We start from the raw sequence: 18,340 nt of genomic DNA, 5'->3' as shown, positions 1-18,340 counted from the left end.
GAAACCGTGAAAATGGAGACCAGAGGCATCGGGAGCTGCATTTACTCAGTCTGCTCCCCCGATGGAGTTACCGCTCTCAGGAAGGGTGAGCTGACTGCTTGTATTGGTACCACACCCACTTCGGGGATTTAGGCACCCAATTAAATAGACGGTGAGTGTCAAAGGCCAGATTCCCCACTTTAGTGTAGTTTGGATTAAAAAAAAGAAGAAGGCCAGAAGAATCCAAGGATTAGAGCTTGTAGGCATCAGCATGAAGTCATGCCTAACTTAGTGTAGAAACAATGGTATGGACTGCGGATATACCATAGTGGTTCATTTTACATGTCTGCTTTATTGGCCTGTGACATGCCCCAATGCTGGGTTAAAGATCATTTCTGTTACACGTGTGTTTCTGGATGTTTGCATCTCCTACCCACTACCAATGGAGAGGAACTGAAAAGCAAAAATGACCATCAGCATCTCTAAAGCCCAGGTGTTGGTTGCTAACACCATTCGCCAATAAAAGCAAGTAGAAACCCTTGGAGAAACGGCTGATTGTGGCACTGGGACAGCAAACAGGCATGAGGATCTGGAGCTGCTCGAGGTACCCGCATGTAAGAACACATTTACGGCAAGGTCCTGGCGGGGGGTGTCAGAGAACCCCACAACCACCAGGAGGGGCTCTCGATGGCCGGAGCTGAACAGTCAGTACAACAGAAGCAAAGAAGGTGGGACTGGATTGTGATCCAAAGGATAAAACCAACACTTCTGAACCTACACTCACACGGATGAACGGTAAGAAGAGTGTCAAACAGCCCGGGAGATGCTCCACCCTCCCAGAAAGGGAGTGTGGCTTCCCACTGCGGACCTGTGGGCTGTGCACTGTGGAAGAGGCGGGGGAGGGCAACTTTGCATTGGAGAAGCTGGTAAACACTACCTCAGCCAGGTGAAGAAGGCCAATGTCAACAGTTGAAAACCACACCAACAGCAGGGTTATGTACCTCTGAGATGATGTCACTGAAATGGCACTTTATCTCTCTGGTCTTCCCCCTAATAACCCACAACCCCAGTCTTATCAGGAAACCGAAACACCAGACAGATTCCCACAACAAGGCATCCTACCACGCACCTGCCCAGCACTCCTCAAGGTCATCATAAACCAGGGAAGCCTGGGGAGTGGCGGGGATATCCAGCGGTGTTCTGGACAGGATCTGGGAACACAAAACAGACAGATGGAGAACATGAAGGAGGCCTGGATAAAACATGACTTCGGCTCATAGTAACACATAGATACTGGCACCTTAATAATAGTAAGTGGGATGGGCTGGTGTGTGCGACGCGAACAACAGAGGGGCCTTTCCAGGACACAAGGGGAGTCTCTGCACTGTCGTCTCCACCCTTTCAGTTGTCACGTAACGAAGAAAGCCACTACCAATGAAGCTGGCATCCCAAACGTGGGCCAGTGTGTGTCCCGGCCGCTCCACTTTCAATCCACCTTCCTGCTATTGCATTTGTGAAAGCAGCAGAAGATGGCCCAAGTGCTCGAGCCCCTACACTCAGGTGGAAGACCCGGAAGAAGTTCATGGCTCCTGGCCACAGCCTGGCCCAATCAGAGCCATGGAGAAACTTGCAGGTTGAACCAGCAGATTAAAGATGTCTCTTTCTCTGTCTCTCCTTCTCTCTGTAACTTTGACCTTCCACTAAATAAACAAATCAGTTTTGAATAGGAAAGACAATATCTATCTTAAAAACAAAAAACTGTCAATTGCCTGACATGGCTCTGGCAATTGTGCCATTTGGAGAGTCGGTCAGCAGATGGAAGATTTCTCCCTCTGCCTCTCCTCTTCTTTCTATAACTCAGCCTTTCGGATAAATAAAATAAATAGATCTTATTTTAAAAAGATTCTCCACTAGGAAAAGAGGTTAATTTAGAGCTATGAAATAAAATGTCTGAAAATTTAACTATCAACTGAAGACCTTTTAAAAACAATTAAATAAGGCCCAGCATGGTAATCTAGTGGCTAAAGTCCTTGCCCTACACACGACAAGATCCTATTTGGGCACTGGTTCTAATCCCAGCAGCCCTGCTTCCCATCCAGCTTCCTGCTTGCAACCTGGAAAAGTGGTCAAGGTCAACCCAAAGCCTTAGAACCCTGCACTCATGTGGGAGACCTGGAAGAAGCTCCTGGCTCCTAATTTCGAATTGGCTCAGCTCCTGCCGTTTGGGGAGTGAACCAAAAAACAGAAGATCTTCCTCTCGGTCTCTCCTCTTCTCTGTATATCTGACTTTCCAATAAAAATTAAGTAAAACTATGATTAAAAATATCAAGAATAAGAGGGCGATGGTGTTCAGTGAGGGTGTGTTTAGGCAGAGGACAGACATGCTGAGTGACTTTTGAAATCTCTTAGAAAAAATGTATTAAAAACTACATGTTTGTAACAAAGTATGTAAAAATCACAAAGATAGCCACAACAAAAATAAAAAGTTTGTTTCCCAAAGGTACAAAGGAAGGGAGAGGAGAGTACTTAGGGGATACAGAATATTTTTGAGTTCAACTAAAGGCCAGAAAGAAGAAAAAAAAAAAAATGAAGCCAAGAAGATAAAACACAAAATAAACGTGGCAAAAAGACAAACGGCACAAACATACGTGGTTACAGTAAATGTTGCATGAGTGTTTGTGCGTTGAGCACACCTGCGAATTCTCCTCCCCGCACCTGCCTCTCACACTCCGCTCATCTACAGCCAAGGGCAAGCGACAGCTCTGCGGTCAACTTGACCGTGCGGCTGCGGGCCGCTGAGCATCATCTCTGCCTTCTCCCACTCAGCTGGCACTTTGCACCGCACCGCAGCGACCAGATAATTGAACTTCAAGTTCAGAGGAGGTCAATCCCCAAAGGGCAGAGTTTGACTAATTAGACCAGAGACAGGGAGAAGCCAGCAGATAAAGCCTTCACCTTTCTTCCCTTCCCTGCCTGCTGCTGGCCAAGAGGCACGGTGTGCCTGCCCAGCCTGAGGATTTTCTCAGGACTTCAGCTTGTTATTCTCCTCTTGCTTCACTTTGCTTCTTTCTGTGTCTTAATGTCCTGGAAGTGGATCAGTCTCCATTTTGTAAAGCAAAGAAAAACTAAGTTCGCTTACAGAAATAGATTGTAAGATTAGATTTAAATCCAGCAAAAACACTTACAAGAGACACATTTGGAATTAAATTCCTTAGACATAGGGAATGTTGCATCCCATATGAGCTGTGGCTGTTCCACTTCTGAATCAAGTCCTTGCCAATGTGCCTGGGAAAGGACCAAAGGATGGCCCAATGCCTGGGCCCCTGTATCCATGCGGGACATCTTGGAAGAAGCGCTAGGCTCTTCCTAGATTTAGACTGACCTAGCTCTGGCTGTTGCGACCAGTTGGGGAGTGAACCAGAGAATGGAAGCTCTCTCTGTCTCTCCTCTCTCTCTGTAATTCTGCCTTTCAAATACATAAATAAATCTACCAATCGATCTAAAATAAACATAGTGAGATATTTTTTACAAGCTTCTATTACAAACTACATATTAAGCAGACAAGATAATATTAGGTATAGAAAGTTTGAACAACTAAGTATCCATCTTCCGATAAATGCAAAGTCCGCAAACCAGTAAGTAGAGAAAATACATTCTTTTCTAGTTTGTGGGAATCATTGATAAAACCTGACCAAATGGACCAGTAAGACACAGAAGAGATGTTGACGAACAGTGATCAATATGACAGAGGCAATAAAACTAAATGAGAGAGCTGTGCCAGCCGCTAATTCAAAACACACATGTTGGAAAGTAGAAAGTCCACTCCGAATAACAGGTTGTAAAATAAGACATATTAAAACAGTGTACCAGAAAGAAAACTTGTAAGAGAATTTGTTACTACAAATTCCTCATTAAAAATAGTTAGAAAATAATTGAGTTGTGCTTAACTCAAGAGGTAACAAATAAAAACATAATCAGATACCAGATGGAAGACAGGAAATGTTCAAATTGACAGTAGAGTTCAATTAAGTAACAAATAATAAAATAATGAAAAGGATCAAGTAGTAAAAACAGGGTTTCTCTTTTAAAAACAAACTAATAGGGCCCGGCACGGTGGCGCAAGTGGTTAAGGTCCTCACCTTGCACGCCCGGGATCCCATATGGGCGCCGGTTCTATCCCGGCTGCCCCGCTTCCCTTCCAGCTCCCTGCCTGTGGCCTGGAAAAGCAGTCGAGGACGGCCCAAAGCTTTGGGAACCTGCACCTGTGTGGGAGACCCGGAAGAGGCTCCTGGCTTCGGATTGGGATAGCATCGGCCGTTGCACTCACTTGGGGAGTGAATCATCGGATGGAAGATCTTCCTCTCTGTCTCTCCTCTCTGTATATCCGCCTTTCCAATAAAAATAAATAATAAAAATAAATTTAAAAAAAAACAAACTAACAAAACAGACTTCCAATAAGAATGAGGAGGAAAGCAAAAAGAAAAACATAAATACTTAAAATTAGGAATGAAGAGTGAACTGCAATTAAATAGACTTTAAAATTATAACAGAATGTGACAAGCTTTATGTTTCAAAGTTTTAAAACTTTAAAAAATTTTATATTTTCAGAAAATATAAATTATCCAAATGGGTTCATGAAAGAATAACAAACATGAATAAATCAAGCTAGCAAAGAAACAAAATGACACATAGAAGTCAATCACCCTCAGCGGCAATGTCTGCCCTTAACATGAAAACTTGGCATCTGACAAAGATGATGTCACGATCAATGGAGAAAGAATAACATCTTCTGGAGGTGGCACTGAGACACTTGGCCATGCTAGAGGAGAAAAACGAAACAAAATTAGACACATCATCGTCATATGCTAAAAAAAAATTAATTCCAGGCAGGTTAAAAATCTAAGTAGAAAAGGAAAAGGATTAAAACACTCAGGGTGAAAAAAAAAAAAAAGTCAGGAAAATGTCTTCAAGTGAAAGAAGGATTTTTTAAATAAAAAGTTACAGGAGAAGAAAACTATTTATGACTTTCCATTTAAAACTGTTCAACAATAGCTACCACAAGCAAGCCGAGAGACAAGCCACGACAGCCGCTTTGGGCAATAGTTGGGCATCTTCTAAGGAAGCTAAAGATATGCATACTTCAGGGTTGAGAACTTCTCTCTAAAGGAGAAACTCACGTGCCGGAAAGCACGTACAAGGGCATGTACAGCGACACTGCTTGGAACACTCAACAGCTGGAGAGGAAAGAGCAAATCAAGAGCAGGATGGGTAAGTACCTTGGGGGAAGACTGGCCGAAACCCCATCAGCTATGAAAAGGATGCTAGTTCCAGAATGCTCCATCACATCCAAGACTAAACTTGTAAACATGCACTGGGTAAAGAAACCAAAGAAAGTGAAAAAATAAAAGATGAATTCACTTACTCAAGTTCAATGTAGGTAAAACTATCCAATAGTGTTTGGGGATGCCTATAGGGGTTGTTAAACTCTATAGGTAAAACCCACACTACAATACGGGAAGGTGTTTTCATTGTTAAACCAAACATCCACCCAAGCTGAGCTATACAGAAAGGCAAGACTTCAATTCTTACCACCAACAAGGATGATGGTTCCTTGGCAGGGAGGAAGTAGATAAAATCAGGAAGGGGCACAGGAGTGGTGTCTGTCACCGACGTGCTCTTACCTCTGAGACTCAGTGATCATGTCCGTGAGTGATCGCCGTGTAAGTCTATACAACACGTATGAACAGGAACGTGATGAGCAGTACCTGTGGGGGCAAAGAAGGACGGAGGGAGAGTCTCTTTAACACATTAGGGAAATTAAAGCAACAATGAACTATCGTTTGCTAGCCATCAGATTGGCAAACATTAAAAGCTTCACGACCCTAAGTATTGGATACAAACAAATTACTGATTACACTTCTGCGGGCATGCTTTGAGGAGCGACTGGCCTGTGTTTAACACAATGGAAAGAAGGCATAGCATATGTCCCCAAGAGGCCATCACATATGACACAGAAACAGCCTCTTAGAGGAATATTAATCTGTGCGGTTGTTCCTAGTGGCTAAGAATTAGAAGCGACTTGGATGTTCCTAGACAAAAGAAAGACTAGAAATATTGTAAAAAATAAATAAATAAATAAATAAAATGAAGACCACATGTCACCTAGCAATTGGAAGAACTAGAGCTGCAAGTATCAAATTGTGGGATGTGCATAGTAGTAACCATTTATGTAAACTTTGAAAACATGCATAACAACACTGCCTGTTGTTTATGTTGCATACATATGTAGCAATCACATGAAAATATGCATGAGAATGAAGATGGTACTTGCCTCAGGAGAGGGAGGAAAAAATGAATGGGAGTGATTCGGAGCACAGAGTTTCAATTACACCTGAAATATTTTACTTATTTTAAAAAGAACTGAAGGCAAAAGGAACGAAAATGCATCATTTGAATTCACTAGATTAACAAATTGAAGTAGAAAACTCACAGGAGATCTCAAGAGATTTACAAAAAAGCATCTGATGAAATTCAGCAACACTAACTCTATTTAAAAAGAAAAGAAAACTTACTCTAAGAAGAGAAACTTAAACTAGTAGAAGGTGTTTATCAAAACCAGAACTAGGGTGGCTGTTTGGAAGCCACACTTCCGATTAGTGTGCTTAAGGTTCCAGTCCTGGCTCCGGTCGTTATTCTAGCTTCCTGCCTAAGCCCCTGAGAGTAGCAGGTGACGGCTCAAGCCCTTGGGTCCCTGATACCCATGAAGAAGACCCTGATGGGTTCCAGGTTCCTGACTTTGACCCAGTCTTGTTGTGATGGGCAAAATATCACACCTAGTAGAGGAATGTTGAACGGTGTGTGTGTGTGTGTGTGTGTGTGTGTGAAGAACAGTGAGCTCAGACAGCATGGAATGGAGGAGAAGCAAGGAGAAGAAAAAGCGAGAAAGTGGGAAGGAAGAGAGAAAGAAAACTCAGTTGAAGCAACACTGAGCTCGCGTCTCTTGCCTATGGGATTGGCATGACTGATGTCTCCTATTTTGGAAGGACAAGAAGCAACAGCCACTCTGAGGCTGCGCGTGACACTTGGGAGAGTAAATGGTTTCTATCTGAAGAGGAAAACAGGCAAGCGCTGTGAGCCAGCAATTCCACCCCTGGATTCCATAGCAGAGAGAAGTTAGGGAGCGCCTAAACATTCTGTGACTAGAGAATGAATATGTAAACACATTCAGCGAGGTTTGTTTACACTATGAGCTACTACACAGCTGCTGAAATTAATGAACCTTCATGTATTGATATGATTAACTCTCCAAAGGTCAGTGGAAACCATCAGTTACAAAAGAACATAGTACAGCATATTTGATATTCATTTTAGGAACACGAAAAGTAATATTCACATTCTTTGTGGTTATACATCTATGCATTAGATGTGTAAAAACCAACAGGGAGGGCCTGGTGCGGCTAGAAGTCCTCACCTTGAACACGCTGGGATCCCATATGGACGCCGGTTCTAATCCCGGCAACTCCACTTCTCATCCAGCTCCCTGCTTGTGGCCTGGGAAAGCAGTTGAGGATGGCCCAAAGCCTTGGGACCCTGCACCTGCCTGGGAGACCCAGAAAAAGCTCCTGGCTCCTGGCTTCCGACTGGCTCAGCTCCAGCCATCGCAGGTCACTTGGGGAGTAAATCATCAGACAGAGGATATTCCTCTCCTCCTCTCTGTATATCTGATTTTCCAATAAAAATAAACAGATCTTTTAAAAAAAATTAACAGGGAATGATAAAAGAAAAACCTAAATTATTGTGACTGAAGTTGTGGTACCACACATTGAGTTGCTTCCTTGCGATACTGACATCCAATGTCAAAGCGCTGGTTCCATTTCTGGCTGCTCCACTTCCACTCCAGTTCCCTGCAAAGCACCTAGGAAAGCAGCAGACGCTTGTGTCCCTGCTTCCCATGTGGGAGCCCTGGATGGAGCTGCAGGCTCCTCCCAGCATTGGCCTGGTTCAAGCCAGATGGAAGCTATCTCTCTCCTCCATATCCTGTCTTGCAAATGACTGCATTTTTTGAAAATGTAAACATCAGTTTCATTGAGGAGGAAGAAACACACGGGGTCTTTCAGCAGCCACCTGCACTCAGACACCTGACTAGGACTCCAAAGCCTTAGACCTGGTCAAGTGCTGTCACGGCTTTGACATGTCCTGTCAAGGCTTCCCAGCCTCTTGCTCTCACTTTCCCATCAGTCACTACATGGTCTGAATGACCAACGCAAGGCTCTAAAATCCAAGCATTCTGTACATTAATGAATTTCCCAAAAGTTGCTCCAGCAGAACCTCCTATAAAAATACAATTTGATTTCTTTAACAGCTCCCCTCCTTATAAGTGAGCATTTATTAAAACAAGACATAATCTTCCATCAAAAGCATTGCCTGGCAAGCCTTCTGCATCAGGCGGACAGTAAACTCACTCTGACCGTAGCTGGAGTTTCTCCAGAGCCCAGGCTCCCCAATCCCCCCAAGGCTGGACATGTCCCAACAGCCACAGACAGCCCAGGGGAAAGCTAAGGGTAGTCTCCTACTGATGACTGGGGAGGGAGCTCCTACAGCCTGCGCCCTCCACCCGTGAGTGCCCCACTCGTGGTCCATGACCCCAGCAAGTGCAGCTGCCTGTGTGGGGTAGGCCACATGTCCCACCAGTCGGCTCCTCCTCCCACAACCTGACAATTTCTGCTTAACAAACTTTTACCGCTGGCTTATTACAAGGGTACTTGCAAAAGTTCATACATCATGTATATTACCGAAAAGCTTTGCCTAAATTTCAAAGTTTTTCATCATAATGAATGTATTAGGGGTTACTGCTGTGATGTAGCACATTAAGCCACTGCTTGTTACTCGGGATTGTTTTATTAATGTTTCAGTTCAAGTCTCCAGTGCTCTGCTTCTGACCCAGCTCTCTGCTAATACACCCCAGGAAAACGTCAAAAGGTTATCCAAGTGCTTGAGCCTCTGCACCCATGTGGGAGCCCTGCATGGCGTTCCTGGCCCCCCACTTCAGCCTGGCATGGCCCTGACAGCTGCAGACATTTGTAGAGTGAACCAACAGATGGAAGAGCTCTCTCTCTCTCTCTCTCTCTCTCTCTCTCTCTCTCTCTCTCTCTGCTTGCCTTTCAAATAAATAAATATTTTTAAAATATATATCTTTAGAGCCCAGCACACTAGCCTAGTGGCTAAAGTCCTCATCTTGAATGTGTCAGGATCCCACATGGGCACCGGTTCTAATCCCGGCAGCTCCGCTTCCCATCCAGCATCCTGCCTGTGGCCTGGGAAAGCAGTCAAGGACGGCCCAAAGCCTTGGGACTCTGCACTGCATGGGAGACCCAGAAGAGGCTCCTGGCTTCCGACTGGCTCAGCTCCAGCTGTTACAGCCACTTGGGGGGTGAATTAGCAGACAGAAGATTTTTCTCTCTGTCTCTCCTCTCTGTATATCTGACTTTCAAAAAAAAAAAAAGATAAATAGATCTTTTTAAAAAGACTTTTAAATTCCATTTTGTGACATTTTGAATGTAACAGGAACATCTTGACATACTTTATCAGTGTTGATGGATTTAGACAGATGCTATTTGAAGGCCCATTTTATAGATGAGGAAGTTAAGGCACAGTCACTTACCTGGGGCTGTTTTAGCACAGGTGGGGTTTACATCAAGACAATCTGGTGGTAAAATGTGTCCATTTTCCCCTTACAGTGCCGGGTTCCAAATCACGCTGTAACTGTTGATGCACCTGTCTCGCCAGCCCCATGAGTTCACCTGTCTTATGAGCAATTCCTTCCCGCTTCACACTTCATCATCTACATCCCTGTCCTTAAAAATTATTCCACAACACTTGCAACTTTAAAAATCAACTGCTTGAATGATTTGAAAGGCTGAGTTACAGAAAGTGAGGAAGAGGCAGAGAGAGAGAAAGAGATTTTTCCACTGGCTGTCTTACTCTCCAAATGGCCACAATGGTTGGAGCTGAGCCAGACCAAAACCAGGATGTTCAACCAGGTCTCCCGTGTCCGTGGCCGGGACCCAGTCAGGGCATCTTCCCTTGCTCTCCCCGGCTCATTAGCAGGGAGCCGGGTTGGAGGTAGAACGGTGAACCTGCTCATTGTATGCCAGCATCACAGGTAGCACCTTACCCAGCTGTGCCACAATGCCAGCCCCGCTACACCACTTTCCAATGACTACCTAGGAATCCACAGTGATACACAGTCAGCCCAGTGGTGGGACAGTTAGGTTGCTTTCACTTTGTCACTGTCAGCAGTGTCTAGTAGATACTCTTAGAGTTCAGTCCCTGGATGCATCCTTGATTGTTTCTTTAGGATCTGTTTCAGGATGAACCACCAGATCAAAGCATGTGGAAACTTTTAAGGTGTCTGATCCGCAGTGCTACCCCTGCCCCCTCCAACTCTGGGAAGATTCACCCACAATTGCAGGAAGGCTCCTGGCCAACCCACCTGCAGGCAAAGGGTAAGGTAGTAAGAGGTGGGAAAGGGTACACTACTGTTTCAATGTATGTTTCTTTGTTTATGAGTCAGTTGAAACTTTCGGATCTCTTTACTGGTTATTTCTATTTCTCCTTTTGTGACTCTTTGTTTATTCTGCAAATATAAGGGCTCTTTCCCTTTCAGGTTTGTAAGAAGAGAAACACTTGGGAGCTAAAACGCCACATTTCATTCCACTTCTAAGGACAGAGGCAGTTACTAACAAGAACAGAACAGTGCTGGCCTCCTACATGGGTGCAGGTTCAAGTCCCAGTCACTCCACTTACAGTCTAGCTCCCTGCTAGTGTGCCTAAGAAAGCAGCAGAAAACACCTCAGATGCTTAGACACCTGTGCTCATGTGGGAGACCCAGATGAAGCTGCTGACTCCTGGTTTCAGCCTGGCCCAGAACGAGCCATTACAGCCATGTGCAGAATGAAGCAACAAATGGAAGATCTCTCTCTTTTTCTCTCTCTCCTCTCACTCTCCTTGCCCTCTCTGCCTTTCAAATAAATAATATTTTCCAAGAACACTTTAGCAAAATGTCCTGCCCCACCAGTTCCCGGGATCAGAACGGTAAGAATGCCCCAGGCAATGACCTTACCCCGTCCTGGGCAATGCCCTGTCAGGCTATGTGTTGGGCTCCCAGATGTAGGGGTCATACCACTGCCCAGACCAAATCCCAACTGTGTTTCTCATAAGATCATGGGACCATCAGTAAGTTGCTCAACCTTCACTGTATCCACCTCTTCACGTGGGAAACTAGAATAATGATGATAATACTTCCTGTGACCATGGCAGAGGTCACATTGGCTCCTTCACAGAGCAGCTACGCCACCCTGCTCATAGTGAGTACCTTGTAACTAGTAGCTGCCACCAGATATAGAGCCCCTGCCCCATTCCTCTATAGGGAATATAACTTATAATACAGAAGGAGGGTTTCCTTTAAAATTGAATCATCTTTCAAAACAAAAATTCATCTTACTTGAAAGAACTACAGAGAGAGAGGGAGATCTTCTAACCTTTAGTTCACTCTCCCAAAAGCTGCCATGGCCATAGTTGGGCTGACCTGAAGCCAGGAGCCAAGGGCTCCCTCCAGGCCTCCCAGAGGGGGTGCAGAGACCCAAAGACTTGGGCATTCTCTACTGTTTTCCCAGAACATAACTAGAGAGCTGAACCAAAAGTGAAGCAGCTGGGACTTGAACCAGCACTCAGAGCCACAGGCACAGGATTAGCCTGCTATGTCGGGGTGCCAGACCTTAAAGGTGAATTTCCTTTGGGTATGTTATATATATTTTTTCCCTGAAAGTGAAAACAACCGATTTACCATTTTTGTGAATTCATTCAGTGCATTTGAGCTCCAGTATTTTGAGGAGTCTTGCTGGATATGGAGGAAAAATTTAAATTCCTGCTTTCAAAGAATGCCCATACAGGGCCAAGAAAGCCATACATACCTGCACCCAGCTGGCAGCTAGTCTGAAGAAGGGACTGGAAGCCCAACACCTCCTATTTGTGGCGTTCAAACATCTCAGTGCCCCAGTCACAGGAGCCCCCACACCGTGAGCAGCCTTGCATAGGTTTCCATCAAGTTCATGCAGGTGTTGTTTGCCAGGGCAGTGTATGAGGTCATGACAGAGCAGAGGGAGCGCCCTGAGGATGCATATGTACATACGTACAAAGAGAAGGTAGTGTGCACCTGTTAGGAGGTTTCCTTTCATTCCCTCTGGAAAACAATCCTGAGACCATCTTCTTGTGTTCTCCAACTGATGGCCGACTCGGTGCCCTGTCCTTGCACTGGCTATCCATCCCATCATCCCCCTGGATGACAAGTCTTACACTTCCTCTCTAGAAGCACTCTCCAAGTAACTTTCACACACACATGGCTGTTTTCCACGCTCCACTCTATGGACACCCAAACTAAGAGGGATCCTCAGAGAGGCACAGACAAGGGGCTGTGGGACTTCCAAAGTAGGCAGTCTGGGTAAGCTCCTGGAGGAGACAGCATCTGGACAGAATCTTGATGGCAGACCATGTGTCAAGAGGAAGGAAAGCATGAAGAAAAAAGTCTCAGAAGCAGAACTCATGCAGGTATGCATGAAGAAGAGAGACTTGGATTTCCATAGACCCTGTGACTAAAGCAGGCTCGCAGGAAATAAGGTGAAGGGAATTCGTACATTGAGGCACTCTTGCCTGGGAAGTAAGGAGTGTGGCCATAAGATCAGGAATGGGCTTTAGAGCAGGCTCGTGGTTGTGATGCTGGTGATGACGAACAGGTAAAGGCACGCTGGCCAAATCTGAACATGCAGGGGAGTAGAGCAGTGCCAAGGGTCTCAGGTGGTCTGATGCAAGGTCTGATGCAGGGGACATCAGAAAGAGCATACTACAAAGGTGGGTCACCAGGCTTGAAGGTGGTCACCCCCTTGCTGGAGGCTGATGATACCGGGCACCCATGTACACACACGGAGTCTCAGGAAGCGGGTCTATTACATGTAACTAGGCAGTGAGGGCCAGCAGAACCTGGGATTCCTTGGAAGCCAGTCGCCCAGGAAAACTGCACAGGACGATGCAGTCTTGAACCACGCCCTACTTGCTGAGAGACCCAGAAACAGTCCATCTGGACTCTACCCTGCGGGACTCTGTGAGTCACTAGGCTAAAACATCAACCAGGTAACTGAGATGGGTCCACTATCCTATGGCCATTCCATTCCTACCTTGGCACTTTACAGTCTCAAAACATTATTTAGATATTCTCAAAGACAACAAGCAAGAGAGAAATGGGTTCATCCGAAGCCTGGTTCTCTAGGTGGTTTTCTCAAACAGAAGGGCTAGAGGTGGCATCTAAAGGACTTAATGGGACCAAGACAGAGAGAAAGGATGGCACTCTATTTAAAATGCTTTGTGTATGCCCAGCATTGGCCTACTTTAATTAAGACTCTCTGCTTGAATCATACCCTCTCTATTAATCTAGGAATGAAGAGCTTTTGTGTTTCCCAATGGTATAAACCCAGTCCCTCTAAGCTAACTGACAAATACTTCTAACAATGCTAGGGACAGATTCCCACACTGTTTCCTGGGATCCTGGGAGGTATGGGGCTGGGCTGGGTGGTTGGGCAGACACCATGTGAGACTTGCCCAAACAGGAAGCTCTACCCTGAATGAACACGTGTTGAGCTACAGCAGCAGCCAATCAGCTCATGCTAGTTGCTGCGACACACATCCTGACTGGCAGATTCTTCCTGTAACTTGGCCTGTGAAAGTAAAGTGTGGGTCCATGGTGCTTTGCTGCTGGTTTCTGCAGCAAACTGAGAGATGAAGAAGAAACCATGGACCCCCTCCAGGAGTTGACATCCTAGGAAGGAAGCAGAGACACAGGAAAATGCCAGGGAAGATGCCACACAGCTGGGCGGGCTTTGGCAGAGTGTGCTCAGGGAAGGCTTCACGGAAGAAGAGACATCTGAGCAAAAACCTCAAGCGTTTTTGAAATAATCAGGAAACAAGTGTTCCAAGCCGAGAGCGCAAAGGGAACCTGTAAGAAGCAAGAATGTTGTCTTCCAGAAGGGCAAGAAATTCAGTGACATACGACAGATGCAGGAGGCAAGTAAGTGGTGACCCCGGAGGGGCAGTCGGGGGCCTGATAACAAAGATGCATGGAAAATGTGCAGTATGAAAAAAAATTTCTTTCAATATTTCCATCTGGTTTTCACCAAAATTAACTTATTCTTTCATTCCAGTATTTCATGAACTGTTTAAAGTAGGCTGGTATTTCCCGAATGCTGATACAGGCCACACAAGGTTCTGGGGGAGAAAGCAGTGGCTCATGAAAGGATTTTTGAGCCAAGGACAGAGGAATCCCAGAGGCCATTCTAATCTGGGCACCAGAATGCAGGCATTTAGGACAGGGCCCTACCCCCTCCACATCCCTCAGCATTGCAATGCAGCCATCAGGAGTGGCCTCTGGAATTGGCAGCTGTGTGTAGATCCAATTTCCGGCCTCTGGGCATGTGCCCTTTGCTGTGGATGGATTGTTTATGCTGCCATTTGTTGTAATCATTTCTGATCTTTTGCTTATTGTGTCAAAGATAAACACGGCTTGGCTGATCCTCTGGGAGCAGGGCGTCTGTTCCGCAGGTTTTCTGAGCCATCACTTCGCACTCAAAACAACCTGTTATTTCCTCTCTTGAAAGAGGCTCATAAAATGATACATGAATCTCCACTACCTATAATGCCTTCTTCATGGTTACAGAAACTGGAGTCACACAGCAGAAGCGCGGTCTAGAAGAACAGGAGAGCTAGAAAAACAAAGCTTTAAAAATGTCCTGGAGTCATCACTGTAAAATGAAACTTGTAAAGCTATGAGGCTTCTGCCCAGTGCATCCTGACCACAGCATTAGCTGGAGCTTAGTCCCTTCTGCCAAGAGCCTAGTCTTTCCCCCAGCACCAATGCCATAATCACTTGTGTTGAATGACCACCTGACAAGTGTGTGTTGAGTGGCAAAATCCACAAAATCCAATAGTGTACAAGTGATGGACAAAGTTCTGAACATAGTGTTGCGTTCCCTGAAGCTACTGGAAAATATCTGCCAATCACAGAAACAGATGATCCTAAATGTAGGTGAGACCTCAAGAGTCAGGGTGCTTTGGGCTGTCCGTGAAGTGCCCTGGGAGGTGTAACTCATTCTATTCCAAAGCGAAACAGCCCACAGATGACAGCAGCGCTGGTTCCCACAATGAGCATGAGAAGCAAAGATACCAACTCTCAAAATGTGCATGCACAAAAAGCCACGTCCCGTCCCATGAGCATCACAGGAACACCCAAGGGAACCAGAATTCTTCCCCCCATCACTCTCTGATGACCACGGACTCTACTATGACCCATGATGGCACCGACAAGATAACCCTTTGAATTCTACTTAACTTAATCATGGTAGGTGGCACCTTCCAAAAAAGCTGACCTCCCACATATTCTCCATCATTGCCCCATCAATCCTTCAGGCTGGCACAGTAGCACAGCAGGCTCAGTGTCAGGCCTGCATTGCCAGCATCAGTGTGGGCACTGGTTCTAATCCTGGCTGCTCCAATTCTGATCTGGCTCTCCTCTTATGGCTTGGGAAAGCAGCAGAGGATTCTTGGGGCCTTGGCGGGTCCTTGGGATCCTGCACCCAAGAGGGAGACCAAGAAGCTCTTGGCTTTGATTAAGCTCACCTCTGAGAAGTAAATCAGTAGATGGAAGACCTTCTCTCTATCTCTCTATCTCTGTGAAATCTACTTTTCAAGAAAAAATAAAGATTTTTTTAAAAGAGCGTGGAACCTCATTGGCCCTCCCACTGAAGCTTGTCGAATGACTCGAAGCAAGAGAGGACAGAGAGGTGGCCCTTCCCCAAGCCCTGAACACAGCTCTCGTGGGTCACCAGAACATTCACCCTTGGGACCCTGAGCCCCATGGTGGGAGACCCAGCCACTCAAGGCCACCATACTGGGAGGAAATCAGGCAACTCACAGAGGTACTTCCTACATCAAGCCAGCCCTTGTGCCAGATTTGGCAGTGAATGGGACTTCCAAGGACCCCACCTCCCGCGTTTGGATTTTTCCAGCTAAAGCCTCAGATGTGGTGGGACAGAGAGAAGCCACCGTTGCAGCATCCTGTCTACAATCCCAACCCGCAGCATCCAGCTATAAGTCACAGCCTGTGCAGTGATTTCATCACACACTCTTAGGGACTGAATTGGGAGCCTCCCCAAATTCACCTGACAAAGCCTTGAGTCCCAGTTTCCCAAATGAGGATGTAATTGGACATAAGGTCTTCAAACAGGTGATTGAAGTAAAATCAGATGATCTAGTTGGGCCCCAATTCAAGCTGACCCATGTCTTTCTGGAAGGAGATTGGATAGAGCAGGGAGGGAAGAGGGTAGGAGGACACCAGCAGAACAAAGTCATCTACTGGCCAAGGAGAGAGGCCTCAGAAGGAACCTGCCAGCCCCACACTCTCAGAATCACCCAGGCTGTGGGCCTCAGCCTGGCAGCCCATGTCGGAAGAGTAACCGAGACACCAGGATATGCTGACTGTTCTCTCCTTGGGGTCAGGTCAAGGAGCTCTCTGGGGAAGAGAGAGCTTCTCAAGGGAGATGAGAAAGCACAAGGTGCATATGGCAAGAGGATGCCATCCAGTTGCCAAAAGGAGGAAGCAGGTGACAAGGGCCACAGGGAGGGGTGAAGGTAAATGGATGATAGGAGCTGGCCACAAAGAGGGCAGGGGGCTAGTAGGCTGGGCAACAGCACAAGCAGACAAACCCTCTGGAGGTGAGAGAAGACGGCGACAGTGGTCAGGGACAGAGTTCCTGGAGAGGCTCTTAGCCCGAGGCAAGGGTCAGCTCACAAAGGGCCTTGAATGCCACATGCTTAGAGCTGTCTCTGTTGACGGACTTCACCAAGCCAGAGAGGGCAGAGAGAAGCCAGCAGGAGGGCCTGAAATCAACAAAGGCAGGACACCTGCATCCACCTGCCCCTTCCCAGCGAGGGGTGCACCATGGGAGAATCCACTCCAGCTCTGGTTCCAGATCCAGCCCTCCATCCCTCCCACTGGCTCTCCTGACCCGGTCAGCAGGCTGGCAGGGAGCCTGGGGGTGGGGCGGTGGGCAGCCTCGGAGTCCCCATGAATATACATGATTCTGCCCTGGAAGCCTGGCTTCCTGCAGCGCGTTTTCCACGCTTTATCTTGACAAGGTGATGTCCTTCCGTAGAGGACATTAGATGGCTCTTAGTTCAGCAGATCTGTCAAGTGCGAGGCAGCCGTTTGATTTCCGCTTCATACATATGCTTAGGTGCTCAGAAAAGGCGGCCAGGAGAGGAGCCACGAGGCCAGGAGGCAGGCGCAGCCTCTCCTCGGGCTGCTGCCCTGGGCTCTGACTTCCAGCTGACTTTGACCGCCCAGACCGGCCGTGGGTTGCATGTTAACAGCATTGACACGTGGCTGCTGGCCGGCTGGCCAGGAAGTATCCTTCAGGTTCTGCCACTCACATGCTGGGTGACCCTGGAGGAGTCACTTCCCCTCTCTGGGTCACAGATTCGCTCTTCTGACAAATGACGGGATTGCATCCACAGTTGCTACAAACTTGAGGTTCTTCTCTAACAACCAAAGCCTGACTGCAGAGGAAAGGCCAGCGGAGGGACCAGGAAGCCCAGTGCTCCTGTACTGCCGTGCTTTGTGCAGGCTGCTGGGAGCCCACCAGGCTGCACTAAGCTCAGACGAGGAAGCTCAGTGCTCAGTGCTTTTTGCACACACTCAGCCAGCCTCCTGAAACCTAAAGCCCACTTGTTCATTTTCAAACGCTCCCCCTGTCCACTCACCAGCAAGTCATTGTACTCTTAATCCTCACTGATCAGAAACATCCATGTTCAACAGAAATGACTTAAATATATTCATATTTTGTATCTTATCACAAATTTGATCCATTTTAAAGGGTATTTGCTGGAAAGTTAAGATTCAGCCTAAAGCGCATTTCCCAGAATGGGAGTCCCGCCAGGAGACTCACTGGGGCAGCTCGATCCATTGCAGAGATCCAGGCCCCTCAGGGGGCTGAGCACCAAGAGTCTGCAGGGTTTTTTTGTTTATTCTTTTAAGATTTACTTATTTTTATTGTAAAGGCAGATTTACAGAGAAAAGGAGAAGCAGGGAGAAAGATCTTCCATCCACTGTTTCGCTCTCCAAACGGTCACAATGGCCAGAACCGGGCCTCCTCTGGGTCTCCCATGCAGGTGCAGTGTCCCAGGGCTTTAGGCCATCCTCTGCTGCTTTTCTAGACCATAAGCAGAGAGCTGGATGGGAAGTGGAGCAGCCGGAACACAA

The sequence above is a fragment of the Ochotona curzoniae genome, unplaced genomic scaffold, assembly GCF_017591425.1.
Source record: "Ochotona curzoniae isolate NIBS_2020 unplaced genomic scaffold, NIBS_Ocur_1.0 contig_2404, whole genome shotgun sequence".
Classification (NCBI taxonomy): domain Eukaryota; kingdom Metazoa; phylum Chordata; class Mammalia; order Lagomorpha; family Ochotonidae; genus Ochotona; species Ochotona curzoniae.
The sequence above is the reverse complement of the archived record's forward strand: the minus strand, read 5'-3'. Positions refer to the sequence as shown.